Source organism: Odocoileus virginianus, chromosome X (genome assembly GCF_023699985.2).
Source record: "Odocoileus virginianus isolate 20LAN1187 ecotype Illinois chromosome X, Ovbor_1.2, whole genome shotgun sequence".
Classification (NCBI taxonomy): domain Eukaryota; kingdom Metazoa; phylum Chordata; class Mammalia; order Artiodactyla; family Cervidae; genus Odocoileus; species Odocoileus virginianus.
Genome location: NC_069708.1, coordinates 25,894,172 through 25,917,478, shown reverse-complemented (window position 1 = coordinate 25,917,478; position 23,307 = coordinate 25,894,172). Strand labels below are relative to the sequence as shown.

Here is a 23,307-nt window from a genome sequence, read left to right as displayed (position 1 = left end):
TCCAACACCACAGTTCAAAAGCATCAATTCACCGGCGCTCAGCTTTCTTTATAGTCCAACTCTCACATCCATACATAACTACTGGAAAAACCATAGCTTTGACTAGACAGACCTTTGTTGGCAAAGTAATGTCTCTGCTTTTTAATATGCTGTCTAGGTCGGTCATAACTTTTCTTCCAATGAGCAAGTGTCGTTTAATTTCATGGCTGCAGTCGCCATCTTCAGAGATTTTGGAGCCCCCCAAAATAAAGTCTGTCACTGTTTCCACTGTTTTCCCATCTATTTGCCATGAAGTGATGGGATCAGATGCCATGATCTTAGTTTTCTGAATGTTGAGCTTTAAGCCAACTTTTTCACTTCCTCTTTCACTTTCATCAAGAGGCTCTTTAGTTCTTCAATTCCTGCCACAAGGGTGGTGTCATCTGCATATTTGAGATTATTGATATTTCTCTTGGCAATCTTGATTCCAGCTTGTGCTTCATCCAGCCCAGTATTTCTCATGATGTACTCTGCATATAAGTTTAATAAGCAGGGTGACAATATACAGCCTTGATGTACTCCTTTGCCGATTTGGAACCAGTCTGTTGTTCCATGTCAGGGTCTAACTGTTGCTTCTTTTTTTGGGGGGGGTTTATACTCAACAGTTTTATTTTTTTGTTGTTGTTTTTTTGTTTCTTTTTCATTTATTTTTATTAATTGGAGGCTAATTCCTTTACAGTATTGTAGTGGTTTTTGCCATACATTGACATGAATCAGCCATGGATTTACATGTGTTCCCCATCCCGATCCTCCCTCCTGCCTCCCTCCCCATCCCATCCCTTTGGGTCTTCCCAGTGCACCAGCCCTAAGCACTTGTCTCATGCATCCAACCTGGGCTGGTGATCTGTCTCACCCTTGATAGTATACTTGTTTCAATGCTATTTAACTGTTGCTTCTTGACCTGCATACAGATTTCTCAGGAGGAAGGTCAGGTGGTCTGGTATTCCCATACCTTGAAGAATTTTCCACAGTTTGTTGTGATCCACACAGTCAAAGACTTTGGCATAGTCAATGAAGCAGAAGTAGATGTTTTTCTAGAACTCTTTTGCTTTTTCGATGATCCAACGGATGCTGGCAATTTTATCTCTGGTTCCTTTGCCTTTTCTAAATCCAGCCTGAATATCTGGAAGTTCATGGTTCCTATACTATTGAAGCCTGGCTTGGAGAATTTTGAGCATTACTTTGCTGATGTGTGAGATGAGTGCAATTATGCGGTAGTTTGAGCATTCTTTGACATTGCCTTTCTTTGGGATTGGAATGAAAACTGACCTTTTCCAGTATATACATATATATATATATATAATACATGATATAATATGTGATATATAATATAATATTTGATATATGGTATAATATAATATATGAATGAAAGCCTGAAAAGAAATACACTAAAGTGTGTGCACTGATTACCCTGGATGGTGGAGTTAAATATGATTTTTAGTATCTTCTCTGAAGTGTCTACTCACCAAATTTTATCCATTAAGTATATGTAATATTGAAGTACCGATCCAAGCTACAACATGAAGGTATCTTGAAAACAACATTTGGGAGAGTGGCTATCAACAAACTACAAAGTAAATACTCAGCAAATCTCTACTGGGTACCTAGGGTGGAAGTAAATTATGAGTCCAGTGCCCCCAGCGGAGCTTGGAAGGGGAAGTGGAAAGCTTATTTGGTAGAGGAATGAGCCCAGTCCCAGCTCTGCCTTGAGATCCCTGAGTGATCTCGGGGGAAAGCACTTGAAAATCCCAAACACTCAGATCTGAAATGGGCTCTTAAATACCCTCTCTACTCATCCACAGCATATATCACTTGTCCAGTCATGGGACTCTTTATTCCTTAGTCCAGATGTCCTCAGAATCTGCCTCCAGACAGTGTTTCAGGTAGTCAGTGCTTATTGTGCACATTTTTATTCTCAATCTATAAAGGAGATATGGTATATATACAGAATGGAATACTACCTAGCCATTAAAAATGAAATCTCACCATTTTCAACAACATGGATGGACTTGGAGGGCATTATGCTAAGTGAAATAAGTCAGATAGACAAAGACAAAAACTGCATGCTATCACTTATATGTGGAATATAAAAATACAACAAACTCTTGAATATAACAAAAAGAAAGGAGACTCACAGACATAGAGAACAAACTAGTGGGTTCCAATGGGTGAGGAGGGGTAATAGAAGGGTAGGAGATTAAGAGGTACAAGCTATTAGATATAAAATAAGCTACAAGGATATATTATACATCACAAGGAATATAGCAAATATTTTGTAAGTGGAGTATTACCTTTAAAATTATGAATCACTACATTGTGCACTTGTAACTTATATAATATTGTACAGCAACTATACTTCAATTAAAAAAAATTTTATCTCCAATTTGATCTAATTCCCTCATTTTATATTTAAGGAGAAAAGTTTCTTGAAACCACAGAATGAGTAAGTAGTCACACCAGGACTTGTACCCAAGACTCCTGCCTCCCTGTCTAATGTGTGTTCCACTTACCGTCTGCCTTTCATGGTACTTCTCTACACAACTGGGTTTGGGACGCAAATAAGATAATTTATCTGAAAGCACTTCCCAAACCATTAAATGTAATACATATATGTGGGTAATGGATAACTGTTATTATAGAAATTGGGTAACTTAGCAGTCTGTATATATTTCAAGTGCCCAGGCTTGTAAGACTTTCTGGAGAATAAGAGAAAAATACAAAGAACACATAATTCCAGGAAAGAAGCTAGTGAGCAGAGGTGGCTAGTGAGAACAGATTCCATTCATGAAAATAAGAACCAGGTACAGGTCTAGGATCCGAAAGAAATCAGGTGGTAGGTGAAGATTTGCTGTGTCTCTGGTTTCTTCTTTGCTTCTGTCTCAGCTTTCCATGGTCATGGCTGCCACAAGCTGGGGACATTCTGGAATTCTGAAAGTATCTGCTATAGGAAATATATGCATAAATTATATACAAATTAATGTCTATATACTTGCAGAGAGATGAATACACAGTCCAACTAAACCACCAGACTTGAGGTTCCCACTCTGAGCCCTATACCCAAGGCCAGCCTCATTTCTCCTGGGCAGGATGCACCACTCCTTTATAAATTGTTTTGAAACATCTTTATCATTCATGACTAGTTGTCTGCATAGGGATCGTCAGTGATATTGTCGGTGGTGTCCACTCAGGAGTGTTTGGTAAGTGGCTGAACCCCAGGTGTGCTTCAAAGGCACATGCAGCCTTTAGGGAAACACTCACCAGACACAGTGGGCACCATCACCCATGCAAGTAGAGGGGGGGACCTTTTCTAGACCAAGACTCTGGCAAGTGGGAGGGCTTAGGCCCTTCTGTGATAATGGAACCACTTCTCCCACAATGTACTGGGGCCAGATTCCCAGGGTGGGAGCCTGAGCCTCAGGTTATCTCCTATTGTGTACCCTCCCTTCCATTACAAAGGCCTTGGCATTCTCATTTGGGACGGGGAATAGTGACACTGCCCCACAGGATAGTTGTGAAGGTCCAAAAGAAAAGCTATCTAGAAACAGAGTATGGAGCTGCCTGTGGAGAGGCTGCAATAATTGACCACTTCCTTACCTTTCTCCAGGGACAGAGCCACTCAAGGGCCTTTGCCTCCCTAACCTGTAGCCTCACTCTCTCAGACAGCCAACCAAATGGCCTGAGGAAACCAGCAAGTCACAGTCAGGTCTTGGTCAAGATATTTTACTTCCATTGCCAGAGGCCTTGGTTTTTTTTGTTCTTGTATTTTTATAAAATTTTCTTCTGAGTTTTTTTTTTTAGGAATGAATGTTGAATGTTTTCAAAGGTTTTTTCAGAACTATTAATGTATTAATATAGCAGCTTATATTAATAGATCTTTGGCTATTGAATCAACTTCCCATTTCTTCATAAACTTTTCTTGGTCATGATGTTTTCTTAACTTGCTGAAATCTGCTTAACTTAACTTGTTGAAATCTGCTCACTAAAATTTAATTTTGGAATTTTTTGTGTCAATATTCATAAGTGATATTCATCTGAAATTTAGTCCTTTTAAAATTATCTTTACCGTATTATAGCATGTACTGTGCTGTGCTTAGTTGCTCAGTCATGTCCAAATTTTTGCGACCTCATGAACTGTAGCTTGCCAGGCTCCTCTGTCCATGGGTATTCTCCAGGCAAGAACTGGAGTAGGTTGCTTTGCCCTCCTCCAGGGGATCTTCCCAACCAGGGGATCGAACCCTGGTCTCCCACATTGCAAGCGGATTCTTTACCATCCGAGCCACCAGGGAAACATATCATAGCATGTATCATATCATATTTAGATATTAGTGTTATACTCACTTTGTAAAAAGAATGTGGAAGTTTTCCTTTATTTTCTCTGAAGCAATTTATATAGCATTAAGGCTACCTGGTGTCTTTTGCAGGATTCCTCTATGATATCATCTGGGCCTACTGAATTTTGTGGGATAATTTCTTAATAATTTCCTTTAATTCTGTTAAAACTGCTCTGCTTATGCTTTCTATCAACATGTTAAAGTTTTATAAATTGTATTTTCCTATGAAATGATGCATTTCATATAGGTTTTCTAATTTATGTACATATATTTATACACAGTAGTCTTTTATTACTTCTTAAACATTTGTTGTGTATTACTAGTTATTTCTTTCCTGTCCTTTTATTTGTGCTTTTTCCTTTTTCAAAATTAAATTTGCTAGTGGTTCATTTCTTTTCTTGATTTGGTTCAAAAAACCAGGATTTTGACTTATTTAATCTACTGTTTTTCTATTTTCTGCAGAGGCCTTGTTTTTATTCACTGCCTCACTCAATCTCTCCAGCTGCCTTTGAGGCAAATGTTATCATTAGCTGCATATTAAGGATGAGATAGCTCAGCAAGGTGAAGTGACTTGCCCATGCCACAGCTATCACAGACAGCTCTGTCTGTCTTGGAAAGCCAAACTTGGTTCATGCTTCATGAGAGTCACAAGAGAGTTCCTGTTCAGTGAACTGCTATGTTCACAGTAGTGTGAATGGGGGTGATCAGGAAAGCCTTCCAGCAAGGCCCTGGATCCTATAGAATTTCAGATAGGTAAAATAAGGGAAAAGAAGTGAAAAGGCAGTTCAAAGATACATGGCTTGATGGGTTGAACACTGAATAAAGCATTAATCATGGATGGAGGCTGTAACTCTTGTCCTTATAGCTGTGTAACCAAGGAAGATTTATCTTTCTTCTCTGGTCTCAATTTCCTCATCTACAAAATGGGGCAGTTATCTGACCTTTGTATAGGGCTACTATGAGAATTTGATGAGTTAATACATGTAGAGCTCTTGAAAGAGTATACAGATGATACTTGAAATCTCAATAAATAGCAATTGTCACTAATATTTAATAGAAAAGGAAAGATCATTCCACTCTTAACTGGAAGCAAAAGCAACAGAATACAAAGGTTAAAGTAATAAATAAACCAGTCTAATATGGAGTCAGATTTATTCTTCCTTACTACCAGACCAGATGGGGAAGAGCCTGGAATTTCTGCCTGAGAAGTGAGGACTTTGTCCTGAAGGTGAAGGTGAGCCCTGGATGCATTTGTAGAGGCAGGGGGTGGTGTGGGTAGTACCTGCAGCATTTAGGAAGATGTGAGCTTCAACAAGGCCCCTCTCTCTGCCTGAGTCCTTGTCTAGTGGAGATGTGGAAAGGGAGTTGCTCTATGAAAGGCTGAGAGCTCCAGGTGAAGTGTCCAGAGCAAAGGTCCATCAGACACCCACACTAGACTTTAATTTCCTTGGGGACACCATCTGGGTCACTGACCACTCCAAAAATTGGGCTTTCAAGCTGGATATTCATTCTGCCTGGGCAGGCAGGCTTCCCTGCTGTCTTCTTCCATCTACGCAAGTGATCAGAGACACTTCAGTGCTCTCTCCACTTCAACACACTGCCTCCCCAGAGAAGCCTGCTCTTCTTGCCCCTCAGTGTCCTCTAACCCTCCTCTAGGGGCCTTATCAGCCACATGTCATTTCTAGGCCATACAACTTGAGGCTGAAAGGGAGTTCACAGATCATCTAAGATTGTGGTCTTCAATCCTGCTTGCATGTTAGAATCACCTGGATAGATTAAAAGGAATATTGATGCCAGAGTTCCATGTCCAGAGGCTCTGATATCATTGGTCTGGGGTGTGACCTGGGCATCTGATGATTCTGATGTGCAACCACGGCTAAGAAGCCCTGATCCGGGGTTTCTTAAACATCCCTGGTGATAAGAATCATTACCTGGGGTACTTGTTAAACATTCACATTTCGGGGTTCTACCCTATCTAGTTGGGCCTCTTTCTGACTGAATGTAGGATTAATGTTACTTCTCTCTGCTCCTTCTATTCTCCCCACTAGAGATGAGCCTCATGGAAAGCTCTGTGTGCAGGTTGTGGTGAAGAGCTGTTGTGGGGGCATCTCACAGAGCCATTTGCCCTGGACCATTATATGATAGAATGTTACTTGAGCAAGTAGCAGATATTCAAAGCCTTGACAACCATTAAGTATAGATGAGGCCTCAGCCCTGGGGGATGCTCCTTCTACTTTTTTAACAGCTGCTAATCCCAGAATAACCTGGGGAGAGAAATAGGAGAATGGAGTTGGAATGAACCTTCCAATAAGTCTAGCTTTCCCCTCATGCCTTGGAAGAGACAGTGCTGGGCAGACAAGCAAGAGTTTGGGTGTAGGGGTAGAGAAGCAAGGAAGAGGGAGTGGCAAGAGGACAGTTAGCTGTAAGGTGTGGGTTGGGCACTGGATTGTGTCCCCATAGGGCAGATATCGAAGACACAGAGCCACAGACACAAATGCCAGAGTCTGAATCTGTAACATATCTCTTTAATATCCAGTGCCACAGAGAATGGCAGAGCAGCAACTTTAAGGCCAGCCATAGTAGATTCTCAAAAAATATTAATTCAATAAATGAATATGCCAAGTTTCAGGGTTCTGAGGACACACCTCAGGGCCAGCTGTTGAGAGGCAGACTGGCTGAGCTGAGCAGGCACTCCCCCTTCACCAGAGGCCATCTGCTTTGATTTGCTTCATTTTTTTTTCCTGAGTTAGATTTCATTGGACCATAGGATTCTTTTAAGTGTAGAAACCGCAGATGTGTTCCAATGTTTTCATATTATAGATAAGAAGAAGTTGAAACTTAGGAGAAAGGACTTGCCTTGGTCATACACATGCATGCTGCATACTAAGTCGCTCCAGTCTTGTCTGACTTTGTGACCCTATGGACTGTAGCCCGCATGGTTCCTCTGTCCATGGGATTCTCCAAGCAGGAATACTGGAGTGGGTTGCCATGCCCTTCTACAGGGGATCTTCCTGACCCAGGGATCGAACCTTTGTCTCTTATGTCTCCTGCATTAGCAGGCGAGTTCTTTACCACTAGCGCCACCTGTGAGAGAACAGGCACTGGGGTCATGTCTGTGTGAGGCCTAGATTTCAGGCTCCCTAAAGTTGTCTGGGGGTGACCTTGAGCAGCTCAAGCTCCCTCACCCAAACCTCTGTTCCTCCACCTTCAGTCTACTTAGCCTGGAGATTGCGAAGAAAGCATAACGGAAAGGAAATAGGGGTAGAGGAGGAAAAGAAGGAAGAAAGAAAGGGTTTGCTGAACCGTATGTTCAGAAAGAAGGGAAATTTGGGAGTAGAGAATATTAGAAAAGCAGGGTTGCCTTGAAGAATAGCATATTTCTGGGAGAAACTTCCCAGAGTGTGGGGTGAGAGCGAATTAGCAAAAATGGCATTATCAGGCTCTCTCGCCCCAATCAAGTGTGTCTGCCGCTATGGCTGCTGCATCAGCCAGGAGAGAGGCTGAGTTATGGCTGCTGGCCAGCAGGAGAGAATAAATGTGTCTGCAGTTCCTACGGCTCCTTGAGTCTCCTTCCAGCCTCTTAGCTTGCACTTTCTCTACCATGGATTCAGCAAACAGTGCACACAGTGAGACACAGTGAGACAATTGATGCTGTGAGCAGGGTCAGCAATACACAGAGAAATACTGCTCTTTAAGGCTGGACTAGAGAGTGAAATAAGGTGAGACTCTCAAGAGAGAGGGAATATATATATATATATACACACGTAGCTGATACACTTTGTTGTATAGCAGAAACTAACACAACATTGTAAAGCAATTATACTCCAATAAAAATAAATTAAATTTTAAAAAATAAGGTGAGACTGAGAAAAAAAGAATCAAACTTAACCCCAAAGGGTCCCAGTCTGAACTCCATAATGGCTCAGGGCACTTGGTGGTGCCTCTCTTACAATGTGCCAGAGTCAGAAGCCTTGCACGTCTATGGTCAAATAAGTCCATCTACAGACACAGATAAATTGGACTTCATCAAAATTAAACACCTTTGCACTTCAAAGAACATTAACAGTTAAATGAACAGATATCTTACAGAATGGGAGAAATAGTTGCAAATCATATGTCTGATAACAGTTTCATACTCAAAATAGAATGCTTACAGCTCAAAGACAAAAAGTCAAATAAGCCAATTCAAAAATGGGCAAAGGACTTGAACAGATATGTCCCTAAAGAAGATACACAAAGGGCAAACAAGCACAGGAAAAGACATTCAACACCACCGATCACTAAAGAAATGCAAATCACTAAGGAAATACAAATCCACAGTAGCATACAAATTCCCACCCACTAGGATGACTATAATTTTTTTTAAAGAGGAAAACAGCACCTGTGACAAGCATGTGGAGAAATAGGAATCCCTGTACACACCATTGGTGGGAATGTAAAATGGTGCAGCCTCTATTGAAAACACCTTGCTGCTTCCTCAAAAAGTTAAACATAGAGTTAACATAAGACTCAGCAATTCCACTCCTAGATATATACCCAGAAGAGTTAAAGCCGGTTTTCAAATAAATACTTTTTCACAAATGTCCATGGCAGCACTATTCATAACAGGCAAAGGGTTGAAACAACTAGAGTATTTATTAATAGATAAAAGAATAAACAAGTTGTGGTCTATCCATACAATGAATTACTATTCAGAGATAATAATGGAATGAAGCACTGAGCTATCTATCTATCTAGGAAACTTGGATGAACTTTGAAAGCATAAGCTGAGTGAAAGAAGCCAGACTAAAAGTCACATAATTTATGGTTCCTTTTATATGAAACATCCAGAATAGGTAAATCCATAGAGACAGAAAATAGATTACTGGTTGTCAGAGAATGTAGGGAAGGGTGAATGAAGAGTGAATATTTAATGTATATGGGGTGTTCTTCTGGGGTGATAAAATTTTGAATTGACAGAGAGGTAGTGGTTGCACAACACTGTGAATGCATAAAATGATACTGAATTGTACATTTAAAGTGGTTAATTGTATATTATGTGAATTTCACTTCAATAAAAAAAATCATGATAGATCACAGCTGCCCTCTGTGAATAGGAGATATGCCATCTGAGCAGTAATTTCCTTAAATCTAGTATTGCATAGCCTTCTGAAGTCTGAGCAAAACATTTTCTACACACTTCAAACTTAGCTTGATAAGCAATAGCAGCTACAGATGCACATAGTGTTCCATAGTTAATCTATCTGGTTATATACAATTCAAAGTATGAAAACTAGGGCCATCCATACCTTTCTCTTTCTTATTGGAACCTTGATTTTGTTCACAGTACCTACATCCCTCTGCATGATCATATGCTTCAAGAGATGGGTCTGATTGGTCTAAACCTATCACACAGGTATCAACCCATGGCCTATGATTGGCTTAGCCATGGGCATGTGACATAGTTCAGACTAGTGAGATGCTTTGGGGAGCCTATGGAGGGCCCTTCTGGGATCTTCTTGCTTTATAACAGAGCAACATGGGAAAAGATGATCTCTCTTGTCTTCTGTAGGATGTTGTTCTACTGAAAAGGATATCCAAAGCAGTGCCAGCCATCTTGCAACAAGACTCAGCATGAAGCCACCATATGGATCAGAGAAGAGCCATAGAGAACCAAGAAACCACAGGGAGGTAAGTCCTGAAATCATCTTGATACATATCCTCATTCTCTGTTGTTCAGTCACTAAGTCTTGTCTGACTCTTTGCCACCCCATGGACTGCAGCATGCCAGCCTCCTCTGTCCTTCACTATCTCCCAGAGTTTGCTCAAATTCATGTCCATTGAATCAGTGATGATATATAATCTTTTTTTTTGCCTTCAATTTTTCCCAGCATCAGCATCAGGGTCTTTTCCAGTGAGTCAGTTCTTCACATCAGGTGGCCAAAGTATTGGAGCTTCAGCTTCAGCATCAGTACTTCCAATGAAGGACTGGATTCTGGGTTGATTTCCTTGAGGATTGACTGGTTTGATCTACTTTCAATCAAAGAGACTCTCAAGAGTATTCTATAGCAAGACAATTCAAAAGAATCAATTTTGGGGCTCTTAACCTTCTTTATGGTCCAACTCTCACATTCATACACGACAACTGGAAACTATATGGACTTTGTCAGCAAAGTGATGACTCTGCTTTATAATATGCTGTCTAGATTTGTCATAGCTTTCCTTCCAAGAAGCAAGTGTCTTTTAATTTCATGGCTGCAGTCCCTGTCCGCAGTGATTATGGAGCCCAAGGAAATAAAATCTGTCACTGTTTCCAATTTTTCCCCATCTGTTTGCCATGAAGTGATGGGACTGAATGCCATAATCTTAGTTTTCTGAATGTTGAGTTTTAAGCCAGTTTTTAAATTTTTCTCATTCACACTCATAAAGAGGTCCTTTAGTTTCTCTTCCTTTTCTGCCATTAGAGTGGTGCCATCTGCATATCTGAGGTTGTTGATATTTCTCCTGGCAGTCGTGATTCCAGATTGTGAGTCATCCAGCCATGCATTTCACATGAAGTACTCTGCATGTAAGTTAAATAAACAGGGTGACAATATACAGCCTTGTTGCACTCCTTTCCCGATTTTGAACCTGTCCGTTGTTCCATGTCTGGTTCTAACTGTTGCTTCTTGAACTGGCGTACAGATTTCTCAGGAGACAGGTAAGGTGGTCAGGTATTTCCATCTCTTTAAGAATTTTCCATAGTTTGTTGTGAAAAGTTTGTTGTTCCATAGTGTGTTGAAAAGTTCCAAAGTGTGAAAAGTTTGTTGTTCCATAGTGTGTTGTTTCCCACACAGTCAAAGGCTTTAGCATAGTCAGTGTAGCAGAAATAGATGTTTTTCTGAAATTCCCTTGCTTTCTCTGTGATCCATCAGATGTTGGCAATTTGATCTCCAGTTCCTTTGCCTTTTCTAAATCCAGCTTGTACATCTGGAATTTCCTGGTTCACAAACTGCTGAAGACTAACTTGAAGGGTTTTGAGCATAACCTTACTAGCATGTGAAATAAGGGCAAATGTATGGTAGTTTGAATATTCTTTGGCATTGCCCTTCTTTGGGATTGGAATGAAAACTGACTTTTCCTGTCCTCTGGCCACTGCTGTTCAGTTCAGTTGCTCAGTTGGGTCCGACTCTTTGTGACCCCATGGACTGCAGCATACCAGGCTTCCCTGTCCATCACCAACTCCTGGAGTTTATTCAAACACGTGTACATTGAGTTGGTGATGCCATCCAACCATCTCATCCACTGCTGCCCCCTTCTCCTTCCACCTTGAGTCTTTCCCAGCATCAGGCAGGGTCTTTTCAAATGAGTCAGCTCTTCACATCAGATGGCCAAATTATTGGAGTTTCAGCCTCAACATCAGTCTTTCAAATGAACGTTCAGGACTGATTTCCTTTAGGACTGATTGGTTGGACCTCCTTGCAGTTCAAGGGACTCTCAAGAGTCTTCTCCAACACCACAGTTCAAAAGTATCAATTCTTTGGTGCTCAGCTTTCTTTACAGTCCAACACTCACATCCATATATGACCACTGGAAAAACCATAGCCTTGACCAGACGGAACTTTGTTGGCAAAGTAATGTCTTTCCTTCTTAATAAGCTATCTAGGTTGGTCATCACTTTCCTTCCAAAGAGTAATTGTCTTTTAATTTCATGGCTTCAGTCACCATCTGCAGTGATTTTGGAGCCCAAAAAAATAAAGTCTGACTCTGTTTCCACTGTCTCCCCATCTATTTCCCATGAAGTGATGGGACCAGATGTCATGATCTTTGTTTTCTGAATGTTGAGCTTTAAGTCAACTTTTTCACTCTCCTCTTTCACTTTCATCGAGAGGCTCTTTAGTTCTTCTTTGCTTTCTGCCATAAGGGTGGTGACATCTGCATATCTGAGGTTATTGATATTTCTCCCGGCAATCTTGATTCCAGCTTGTGCTTCCTCCAGCCCAGCATTTCTCATGATGTACTCTGCATATAAGTTAAATAGCAGGGTGACAATATACAGCCTTGACATACTCCTTTCCAGATTGGGAACCAGTCTGTTTTTCCATGTCCAGTTCTAACTGTTGCTTCCTGAGCTGCATACAGGTTTCTCCAGAGGCAAGTCAGGTGGTCTGGTATTCCCATCTCTTTCAGAATTTTCCGCAGTTTATTGTGATCCACACAGTCAAAGGCTTTGGCATAGTCAATGAAGCAGAAGTAGATGCTTTTCTGGAACTCTCTTGCTTTTTTGATGATCCAGCAGATGTTGGCAATTTGATCTCTGGTTCCTCTGCCTTTTCTAAATCCAGCTTGAACATCCGGAAGTTCATGGTTCATGTATTGTTGAAGCCTGGCTTGAAGAATTTTGAGCATTACATTGCTAGCATGTGAAATGAGTGCAATTGTGCGATAGTTTGAGCATTCTTTGGCATTGCTTTTCTTTGGGATTGGAATGAAAACTACCTTTTCCAGTCCCGTGGCCACTGCTGAGTTTTCCAAATTTGCTGGCATATTGAGTGCAACACTTTTAGGATTTGAAATAGCTCAACTGGAATTCCTTCACCTCCACTAGCTTTGTTCATAGTGATGCTTCCTAAAGCCCACTTGACTTCGCATTCCAGGATGTCTGGCTATAGGTGAGTAATCAAACCATCGTGATTATCTGGGTCGTGAAGATATTTTTTTTCAATTGATGCTTTTTATTTATTTTTTCCCATTTATTAGTTGGAGGCTAATTACTTTACAATATTGCAGTGGTTTTTGCCATATATTGACATGAATCAACCATGGATTTACATGTGTCCCCCTTCCCTATCCCCCCTCCCACCTCCCTCTCCATCCCATCCCTCTGATCTTTTTTGTACAGTTCTTCCGTGTATTCTTGCCACCTCTTCTTAGTATCTTCTGCTTCTGTTAGGTCCCTACCATTTCTGTCTTTTATTGAGCCCATCTTTGCATGAAATATTCCCTTGGTATCTCTAATTTTCTTGAAGAGATCTCTAGTTTTTCCCATTCTATTGTTTTTCTCTATTTCTTTGCACTGATTGCTGAGGAAGGCTTTCTTATCTCTCCTTGCTATTCTTTGGAACTCTGCATTCAAATGGGTATATCTTTCCTTTTCTCCTTTGCTTTTGACTTCTCTTCTTTTCACAGCTATTTGTAAGGCCTCCTCAGACAGTCATTTTGCTTTCTTGCATTTCTTTTCCTTGGGGATGATCTTGCTCCCTGTCTCCTGTACAATGTCATGAACCTCCGTCCATAGTTCATCAGGCACTCTGTCTATCAGATCTAGTCCCTTAAATCTATTTCTCACTTCCACTCTATAATCGTTAGGGATTTGATTTAGGTCATACCCAAATGGTCTAGTAGTTTTCCCTACTTTCTTCAATTTAAGTCTGAATTTGGCAATAAGGAGCTCATGATCTGAGCCACAGTCAGCTCCCTGTCTTGTTTTTGCTGACTATATTGAGCTTCTCCATCTTCGGCTGCAAAGAATATAATCAGTCTGATTTCAGTATTGACCATCTGGTGATGTCCATGTGTAGAGTCTTCTCTTGTGTTGTTGGAAGAGGATGTTTGCTATGACCAGTGCGTTCTCTTGGCAGAACTCTATTAGCCTTTGCCCTGCTTCATTCTGTACTCCCAGGCCAAATTTGCATGTTACTCCAGGTGTTTCTTGACTTCTTACTTTTGCATTCCAGTCCCGTATAATGAAAAGGACATCTTTTTTGGGGTGTTAATTTTAGAAGGTCTTGTTGGTCTTCATAGACCAGTTTAACATCAGCTTCTTCAGCATTACCAGTTGGGGCATAGATTTGGATTACCGTGATATTGAATGGTTTGCCTTGGAAACGAACAGAGATCATTCTGTCATTTTTGAGACTGCATTTCAGACTCTTTTGTTGACTATGATGGCTACTCCATTTCTTCTAAGGGATTCTTGCCCACAGTAGTAGATATAATGGTTATCTGAGTTAAATTCACCCATCCCAGTCCATTTTAGTTCGCTGATTCCTAAAATGTCGATGTTCACTCTTGCCATCTCCTGGATGACCACTTCCAATTTGCCTTGATTCATGGACTTAACATTCTAGTTTCCTATGCAGTATTGCTCTTTACAGCATTGGACCTTGCTTCCATCACCAGTCACATCCACAACTGGGTACTGTTTTTGCTTTGGCTTCATCTCTTCATTCTTTCTGGAGTTATTTCTTCACTGACCTCCAGTAGCATATTGGGCACCCATTGACTTGGGGAGTTCATCTTTCAGTGTCCTATCTTTTTGCCTTTTCATACTGTTCATGAGGTTCTCAAGGCAGGAATACTGAAGTGGTTTGCCATTTCCTTCTCCAGTGGACCACATTTTGTCAGAATTTTTCAAATTGAGTTTTCCAAATTTGCTGGCCTATTTAGTGCAGCACTTTAACAGCATCATCTTTTAGGATTTTAAATAGCTCAGCTGGAATTCCATCACTTCCACTAGCTTTGTTCATAGTAATGCTTCCTAAAGCTCACTTGACTTCATACGCCAGGGTATCTGGCTCTAGGTGAGTGACCACACTATCGGGGTTATCTGGTCTTTAAGACCAGTTTTTGCATAATTCTTCTGTGTACTTTTGCCACCTCGTCTTAATCTCTTCTGCTTCTGTTAAGTCCTTACTGTTTCTGTCCTTTACTGTGCACATCCTTGCATGAAATATTCTCTTGATATCTCTTGAAGAGATCTCTGGTCTTTCCCATTCTATTCTTTTCCTCTGTTTCTTTGCATTGTTCATATAAGAAAAACTTCTTATCTCTCCTTGCTATTCTCTGGAACTCTGCATTCAGTTGGGTATATCTTTTCCTTTGTCCCTTGCCTTTCACTTCTCTTCTTTCCTCAGCTATTTGTAAAGCCTCCTCAGACAACCATTTTGCCTTCTTGCATTTCTTTTTCTTTGGGATGGTTTTGGTCACTGTCTCCTATAACAAATGTATGAACATCCATCCATAGTTCTTCAGGCACTTTGTCTACAGGATCTTAACCCTTGAATCTATTTGTAACCTTCCCTGTATAACCAAAAGGGATTTTATTTAGGTCATACTTGAATGGCCTAGTGATTTTCCCTACTTTCTTCAATTTCATCCTTTGTAGAAGATTCAATAATGGCCACCCACAGCTGTCTGGTCCTAACCAATAGGAAAAAAAAGAGCTCTGCAGATTAATTAAGTAAAGGATCTTGAGATGAGGTGATTACCCTGGATTATCCAGGTAGGCTCTAGATACAATAATATGTATAAGAGAAAGGCGTAGGCAGTTTTGAGAGATACACAGAGGAGAAAGCAATGTGGAAGCAGAGGCAGAGATTGGACTGATGAGGCTAAAAGCCAAGGAATGGCAACACTTGCCTACAAGTGACCAGAAGCTAGGAGAGAAACATGAACAATTCACCCCTGGAGACTCAGAAGGGAATGTGGCAATACAAACAGTTTAACACTTCTGTCTTACAGAGAATAAATTTCTGTTGGTTTAAGCAACTCAGCTTGTGGTAAATTATTATGGCAGCCCTAAGAAACTAGCAGACATCCCTTTATCCACTCCATGGGTTTCCCAAGTGGCACTAGTGGTAAAGAAGCTGCCTGCCATTTCAGGAGAAGCAAGAGATGTGCATTCAGTCCCTGGGTCAGGAAGATCCCTCAGAGGAGGTCATGACAACTCACTCCAGTATTCTTGCCTGGAGGATCCCATGGACAGAGGAGCCTGGCAGGCTATATAGTCCATAGGGTCAGAAAGAGTCAGACCTGACTGAAGCAACTTAATACGCATACATGCAATCATTCCATACACTTTTTACTTCCCTTGGGCTGATTCTCTATTGACTCATCCCAGCCTCAGTAGAGGTGGCACCCCCATCAATCAATTTCCCTGTGGTTGCCTCCCCCAGCTCCTGCAGTACATGTTGAGCTGGACTGTGTCTATCAGGGCCGATGAGGAGGATTTGGGTGAATTCTTCCTGCCCATTCTACCACGTTTAGCCAACCTACCAACCCAGGAGCCCCTAGTGGCCCCATCATTTTATGTATGTACACACACTCATAAAGGCCTGGTCTTCCATGGCCTCCCATTAACCTCCTGGCACCTGACCCATGGACTATTTCCTTATTCATTCCAAAAGGCCTGCTCCTCTGTTCTCTCCCTCTCCTCATCTTTTACCTCCCCAGAAACACACTTTACCAAATCCCATGCAATAAGTAACTTCCAACAGGAAGGGAGCCATAAGCTTAGCCTCATCCTCTCCCTGGAAGTAATAGTTTATCTTGTGTGTCAGCTTGACTGGGCCACAGGTTGCCCAGCTATGTGGTCAAACATTATTGTGGTGTGTCTGTGAGGGTGTGTTTGGATGAGATTAACATTTGAATCTGTAGACTGAGTAAAGCAGATTGCCTCCCTAATGTGGGTGGGCATCATCCAATCAGTTGAAGGTCTGAATAGACCAATAAGGCTGCCATGTCCCCTCCCCTGTGCTATAAATAAGAGGGAACTCCTGCTCAAATGCTTGAGCTGGGACATCAGTCTGTTCTGGCCTTCAGACTTGAACTGTAACACTGGCTCTTCTTGAGTCTAAAGCCTGCCAGCTTTCAGAGTGGCATTTACATCATCAGTCATCCTGATTCTCAGGCCTTTGGACTTAAACATTAGCTCTCTTGGGTCTCCACCTTGCTGATGGCAGGTCTTGGGACTTTTCAGCCTTCATAATTGTGTGACCTAATTCCTTATGATAAATCTATCTACCTATCTATCTATCTATCTATCTATCTATCTATGCTGTTGGTTCTGTTTCTCCAGAGACCCCTTACTAATATACCAAGTCACCCATTTCCTCCTAGACATTGAGCTCCTTCTACCTTGGGCATCCTAGGATTTAGAATCAGGAGACCTGGGTTCAGATTCTGACTCTACCACTGTTCTGCTATGGTCACTTGGACATTTGTCCATTGATGGCCTCTGTACATTGGTCTGTAAAGATGGGAATAATAATATCTGCCCTGCCACCTTGGTGGGCTACTGATGCAGTCAGCCATAAGACGATGGTGGATCCATAATGATTGGTTCCATGGAGCAATCTCCCAGAGACTTGGGCCCAGATATATTCAAGTTCCAGCTACAAGGACATGATTCTGCTCTGGGTTTGGTAAGCAGGCAGTTCTGACCCTGTTCTCCAAATCAATTCACCCCCCACCCCCGTCTCTCTCCCTTCATCTTTCCCTTCATCCCTCCCTCCTTCAACCTCAAATCTCTTCAGAGATTTGCTCAAGTCTGTCACTCAGAGTGGGCCAGGTTGTCCAGCCTCTTGACTCACAAACCTGTGAATGGAGAGCATTTCCAGGCAGCCTATTTGCATAGGCCTTTTTTGTAAGGTTGTTATTTGCTTCTGATTGCTAAGACTTCTTCCTGTTTCTTACTAAAGAGACATTATTTAACACTCAAAGGGATCTGGGTCCTAGGAGCCCTGCAAGTGTTTCTAAGACTTTGTCCTTCTCATCTTTCCATCTCTCTTCCCCTTTTCTCATTTTACTGGGCTCTCTTTTCTGTTTCTTATAAAAACTACCCTTGGCATCTGTTAAAAAAGAATAAGAAAGCCCAGATGGCTCAGGGTTAGCAGAGGAGGGAGACTCACCTTGGAGACCTCTCATTAATTATTGCTATATCTGGTCTCCCTGGACTTCATACTCACACTGGCAGGACCCAGTTAATGCTTTGGCCTGTGGGGGGACCTAGAACATTTTCCTTCGTTCTCTATCCTCAGTGTAGAAAGTATAGTTAAGGCTTTCCTACAGGTACATGAATAATAGGATAGAAATTTCATAAAATTGCATTATCTGGCTTACAAAAGAAGCTATTCCTGAGGCCCAGGCCAGTCCCATTCCAGCTCCTGGCCTGCCTGCCTTCACAATGCAGGTGCCACCCATGGCATCCATGGATCTGATAGGTCTACAGAGGTTATGTCTTACCAAAGGGCCGTCTCTAGCAGTTTGAGTTTCTGTATCTGGATCTGCCACTTCCCCAGATCAGTAACCCCAGAAGTGTCTTCTTTCTAGGAGAGAACATACCCACAGATGGAATGTCTGCAACATAGTAACCCACCATTCATATATTTGGCACACATTTGGCAGACGGAGATGCTTTTTTACATTTCTTTCCTTTTTCTTTCATCCCTCTCCTCATTGCCATCTTTCTCCTCAGTATAGACCTTGTTTCTTGCATCTCACCCAGAAGAACAAAATCATTCCTGCTTCTGCCTTCTGATGGCCCAGTGCTGGGGTGACAAAGCCTTTCAAAATGTCTTCTCTTGCCTTCAATGGGTGACTCAGTTCAGATGGTTGGCTTGCACCCCTTTCTCTAGAGTCACAGCTCTGCCCTGTTCAGCTGATATTACCAGTCATTTGCTCAAAAGCATGGCCTGAGCTCCCATCAGACCAGGCCCAGGCTAAATGCTGGGGATTTGAGGAACTGAGTCTCTGTCTTTTAATAATCCATAGTTGAGAAGACAGGCACACAAACAGGCCAGCGTCATGTGAAGGAAGCATGGGGAACGTACTCCAGAGTAGAGTTGGGGGGAAGACCAAAGAAGGCTTACAGGAGGAAATGAATTCTGACTTGAGAACTGAGTAAGGAATAAGAGTTAGCCAGGGAAAAGGGAAGAGAAAGGGCTTTCCAGGCAGAAGGACCTGCGTGATCAGAGCCTAGGAAATAAATGAAAGCATGACATATTCCAGGAACTGCAAGAGGTCAAGCATGGCCAGAGCAAAGAACATAAGGGAAAGTAGTGATGGAGGATGAGGCACATGAGCAGGGGCCAGTTGTGGGATAGTTGGTATGCCACATCAGAAATCCGAGATTTTATTCTGAAGGCTTGAGGGAACCACAGAAGGGCTAACATCATGAATCCTTGATTTTGATCCCAAGGCAGAGAAGGTGAGTGCCCCAGAGTTGCACACCTAGCTCACATGGCACAATAGCCTAGAGATGAAACACTAAGGCTCTGGAGCCAGACTGCCTGGATTGTAAACACTGTTCTGCCCCTTAATACATAAATGACCTTGGACAGGTTCTTAAATCTCTATAGACCTCAATTTCTTCATCTTTAAAATGGGGATAATTATAGTACCAACCTCAGAGTTCAGTTGTGAGGATGAAATGAAATAATACATGTAAAGTGCCAAATGCCTATGAAGTACTCGATGCATAGTAGCTATGAGTTTTCATTAACACACATAAATATACTCTCACTATGTGCCAGGCACCGTTCTAATTATTTACTAAATATTCCCTCAGTTAACCCTCACAACAACTCTATGACAGTTGACTAAAAGGAGCTACAAAAGCCTCTGGGAAAGTAAGATAAAACTGATAAGGTCAGAAGTTGGCCTGAAATTGAACAAAGTTCCCATAAGGATGGAAAGTCCCCTCAGAACAGTCCCCTGCCAACAGTCCCCTCAGAAGAGAAGGTCCCCTCAGAACAGAAGATTCTGGCTGGACCGGCATGATGCCTCTGTGTGTGTGTGTGTGTGTGTCTGTGTGTCTGTGTGTATGTGTGTGTGTCTGGGAATGGGGCTGTGGTGAGAGACAGTGCCATGTACCAGGCCAATCCCCTTCAGCTGTAGAGCCAGCTTGGCCTGTAAGTGATAGAACAGTTGTGAAGACTTTTAAGCTCTGGAAAGTAGAGGCCCCTTTCCTCTGTAATCTTGCTGGGTCTCACCCAAGTGAGAGATGAAAGCATATCACTAGCCCTGTCCCCTGTCAATGTAGTCTGTTTAGAAGGCCTGATCTGGGACCTGTCTGGACCAATACCTCATTCAGCCTGAAAAGTACTGCCCTCCTGTCTCCTTCCTCTACACAGTCCTGAGCTGGCCAGAGGCCCAGGCCCCCTCCATTCCCTTTCTCAGATAGGCTGCCTCCTTCCCTGACAGGCAAGTAGTTGCAGACAAGAATATTCCCTGGGCCCTGCAAGGGGCATGCAAAGCACCATCCAACATAAGCCTTGTCACCTCTGTTATCAGTACTGAACACGTATGATTTACTGCTGGGTGAGGGCTACAGGGTGGTCCGTGTCTGGGCCCAGGTCCAGGTCTCCAGCCCTCCTTCAGCCCCACCAGCTCCCAGACAAGCAGTTCATCCAGTATCCGCATTCTGAAGGGGTATAAGAGCTGGCCTGCCTCTGCTATTGCCCTGTGACTGATGTGCCCACCACATAATCTAATGCCAGCAGAGGCACAACAGGATACACCACAACCCAGGGTTGTATAACCCAGTACATGAGAAGGGAAAGGATGCATGTCAGAGACTCATGTGAATTTGTGCAGGGGTATGTGTCTCTCTGTGTGTGCACCTGTGTATCTTTGTGTCTGAAGTTGTTTTTCTGTGCCACTGTGTGAATACGTGCTTATGTTGCCCTGCATCTCCATGCATGGCCATAATCAGCGTATCTTTTCCTTTTTTTTCTCTCTTAAATATAGTTGATACAATGTTGTGCTAGTTTCAGGTGTACAGCAAAGTGACTCACATACACACAGACACATGCATATATATATGAATTATATATTCCTTTTCAGATTATTTTCCATTATAGGTTATTACAAGATATTGAGTATAGTTCCCTTTGCTATACCAAGTAGGGCCTTGTTTTTATCCATTTTAAATATAACAGTATGATCTCTAATCCGAAACTCCTAATTCATCCCTTCTCCCTTTCCCTGCTGGTAACCATAACATTATTTTCTATGTGTGTGAGTCTGTTTCTGTTTTGTAAATAAGTCCATTTGTGTAATTTTTTTAGATTCAACAAATAATGGATATATGATATTAATTTTTCTCTTTCTGACTTACTTCACTCTGTATGACAATGTCTAAGTCCATCCATGTTGCTGCAAATGGCATTATTTTGTTCTATTTATGGCTGTGTAGTATTCCATTCTGTATGTATACCTCATCTTTTACATCCATTCATCTGTTAATGAATACTTAGGTTGCTTCCATGTCTTGACTATCAAAAATGGTGATGCTATGAATATTGAGATGAATATATCTTTTTTCTTTCTTTGTTAAATTATGAAACTATGATAACGCATTTACAGGAGACTGAAAAATATAGAACAAAGTTGTATATAATTCCACTATATATTTTAACTATTTTTAAGTAGTTAAATTCATATTTTTAGTTGAAGTTTCAATATAAAATTCTCAAAAATTAATAGAATGAGTAGACAGAAAAGTAGAAGGATATAGTAGACCTGAAAAGCACTATGAACCAACTCAATGTAATTAAGATTTATACAAATTTCACATAGCAGTAGGATACAAATTCTATTCAAGTTCCCATAGATTATAAACCAGGAGACACTGAAACATATCCAGGGACATAACACAAGGTGCAAAAATTTCATAATCTAAAGGTACTGAAGTCCTAAGTCGGTTCTCTTATCACTGTGGAATTATGTTAGAAATCAATATCAAAAGATATTTGAAAATAACCCACATAATTTCAAGTGCAATGTGACATTTATCAACAAAGATCTTTGACTTTGCCACTGAAAGCCTCAGTAAAGTTGAAAGAATGAAGAAACACAGAGGGTGATTGCAGAGAACAAAGCATTTAAATCAGAAATCAATATCAAAATGAGAGATTAATATCAAAGATACTTTTAAAATCTAAATAAGGATGCAAGTGTCTTTTTGAATTAAAGTTTTCATCTTTTCCAGCTTCATATGGCTGGAAAGTTATATGAGAGCAAGGAGTGGGCTTGCCAGTTCATATAGTAACTATTTTTAGTTTCAGTTTTTTTTTTAAAGCACATTTTAACACACATTTTGAGGAACATTCTGCTGGAGCCATTGAACACATTATGCCCAGACAGCTGCTGGTTTACAACAAAAAAGCACTGTTTTTATCATCAGGCAATGGACTCTTCTGACATCCCTGATCCTCCCTTCACTCCTGAATTCCTTCATTAATCTCCATCACAGCTAGGGTCACCAATAAAGTGAGGTGAAGTGGGTAAGTTCGGGGATGCCCTTTTCTATTTTTTCTAGTAAAACATTAATGTGCATTTATTGCTATTTCTATAGTGCAGGGCCAAGACTTTTACTTGAAGCAAGACAGTTCCAGAAAAACATCTATTTCTGCTTTATTGACTATGCCAAAGCCTTTGACTGTGTGGATCACAATAAACTGTGGAAAATTCTGAAAGAGATGGGAATACCAGACCACCTGACTTGCCTCTTGAGAAACCTGTATGCAGGTCAGGAAGCAATAGTTAGAACTAGACATGAAACAACAGACTGGTTCCAAAGAGGAAAAGGAGTACATCAAGGCTGTATATTGTTACCCTGCTTATTTAACTTATGTTCAGTGTACATCATGAGAAATGCTGGGCTGGAAGAATCACAAGCTAGAATCAAGATGGCAGGGAGAAATATCAATAACCTCAGATATGCAGATGACACCACCCTTATGGCAGAACGTGAAGCAGAATTAAAGAGTCTCTTGATGAAAGTGAAAGAGGAGAGTGAAAAAGTTGGCTTAAAGCTTAACATTCAGAAAACTAAGATCATGGCATCTGGTCCCATCACTTCATGGTAAATAGATGGGGAAACAGTGGAAACAATGGCTGACTTTATTTTTCTGGGCTCCAAAATCACTGCAGATGGTGATTGCCACCATGACATTAAAAGATGCTTACTCCTTGGAAGGAAAGTTATGACCAACCTAGACAGCATATTAAAAAGCAGAGACATTACTTTTCCAACAAAGGTCTGTCTAGTCAAGGCAATGGTTTTTCCAGTGGTCATGTATGGATGTGAGAGTTGGACAGTAAAGAAAGGTGAGTGCTGAAGAACTGATGCTTTTGAACTGTGGTGTTGGAGAACACATTTGAGAGTCCCTCAGACTGCAAGGAGATCCAACCA

The 23,307-nt window shown here is 41.4% G+C and overlaps 1 long non-coding RNA gene across 1 annotated transcript; it reads right to left on the bottom strand.

Annotated features, from left to right (window-relative positions):
- Positions 1-1,916: 1,916 nt before the first annotated feature.
- LOC139033097 (uncharacterized) lies at positions 1,917-21,902 on the bottom strand. The gene is made up of 2 exons (XR_011485721.1): positions 18,354-21,902; positions 1,917-2,980 (listed from the first exon to the last, which is right to left on the bottom strand). It is a non-coding gene; the product is annotated as an uncharacterized lncRNA (long non-coding RNA).
- Positions 21,903-23,307: the final 1,405 nt, after the last annotated feature.